The sequence below is a fragment of the Toxorhynchites rutilus genome, chromosome 3 (genome assembly GCF_029784135.1).
Source record: "Toxorhynchites rutilus septentrionalis strain SRP chromosome 3, ASM2978413v1, whole genome shotgun sequence".
Classification (NCBI taxonomy): Eukaryota; Metazoa; Arthropoda; class Insecta; order Diptera; family Culicidae; genus Toxorhynchites; species Toxorhynchites rutilus.
The window spans coordinates 176,685,854-176,687,410 of NC_073746.1; the positions used below are offsets into that span (position 1 = coordinate 176,685,854).

A 1,557-nucleotide genomic window follows, 5' to 3' on the forward strand; every position below is an offset into this window, starting at 1 on the left:
CAATCAATTCATCTGCTTCGCTGATGGCGTAGACATTGTCGACAGAACATTTGAGACGGTAGCTGAACTTCGTGCTAAAGTCTGATGAAATGACTTAAATCTCTCTTCGTGTTATATTACGAATCTGTTCACGTTATTTTAACTGGCAAATTTTTCATCTCGTACTTTTGTATTTTTCTTTTCATCTTGCGCACTCGCTCATCGTCTCGCTGAATTTTTAAAATGAACAGTAATAATATTTTCTGTTAACATATTAGTCATTTTTATATTAAGGTGGTTCACACAACTTATGCAGCATCTTGAAAGTTACAAATAATAATTTGTGTTATTTAATAGGAGTCGATTGTCAGACCTCGTCGAGCCCCGAAATCAATTTTTGTTCTCGTCGACCCCTTGGAAACCGATATCGACCACTTTGAGAAACCCTGCTCTACAGCTATACTATTATACAACCAAGTGACCACTTTACCCTACTGCAGTTTTATGAAATATCCGAGCGTTGAAATACCAAACGCCTTAAGTTTGGCAAACCAATGATACGAAAGTTCGATTGCAAGCAATGTTATGCTCTAGTTTTCAAAATTGACTGTCAAGTTGTATAAATCTAGGCGAATAAACAAACGCAAACTAGCATTAAACATGAACAATTTTGTATGGCGTGTGAATGTAAGCCAGGGCGGAGTAGTAGGCGAAGTTTATTTGTAGTGATAAGAAATGGTGTCGTCATTAATTACATTGAATATGAAGATTATTTGGAAGAAAGAAATGCTGAGAATAATCGTGGTTTATGATATTTTGAGTCAAAATTCTCCTAAAATTATGAAACTAAAGGATTTTTGAAGGATGACAATTGTGTTGTAACTTATTTTCATTATGCAAGTAGCCAAGAGGGTCAAAGAGCAGTTTTATTACTGACCGAGCATTTGTCGGCATTCCAACTCATCTGATTAGTTGAGCACCATTCGGATAAAATGTCAAGTTCTTGTTGAAAAAAAAGTGCGTCATCTGGACAGGTTATTACTAGTAATGAAATGGATAGTTGTTCGGTCGGATACCGGATATCCGGCCAGCAAATACAAAATCAAGAGAATCGGCATATGCCATGGTGCAAATAAAGCGTTAAATGTAAGAAACAAATAAACACATTTTAAAATGAAAATTTTGAACGAATATGAAATTTTTCGTTTAGAATAAATATCCTATTTAGCTTTGCGCAGTGGCGATATTGTAACCAATGAGGTTTTACCAAGGTGCGATTATTGCTAGTTTGAAAAAAGTCCTATTTAATAGAGTATCATGTTTTCTACATCTACAAGAAATTTGGAACAGTTTTTTTTTCTGATAATGGTTTCTATTACATTAAGTGGATTTTTATAAGTGTATTGAGATTATTTTAATACTGGCCGAGTAATAGTAAGAGTTACATGCAATCAGCAATCAGCAATCAATTATTTTCATTGAGATTGAGAAAAAACATAGGACTTTCTTCAGGGATGGACTAAATTGAAGACTCAACAACTGTTAGGCTTGGTAGAGAAATGCGTTGGGTTTTTCTAT

The 1,557-nt window shown here is 34.5% G+C and overlaps 1 pseudogene; it reads left to right on the plus strand.

The window, feature by feature from the left end:
• Nucleotides 1-1,205: 1,205 nt before the first annotated feature.
• LOC129780754 (U4 spliceosomal RNA) lies at nucleotides 1,206-1,357 on the plus strand (annotated as a pseudogene).
• The last annotated feature ends 200 nt before the right edge of the window (nucleotides 1,358-1,557 follow it).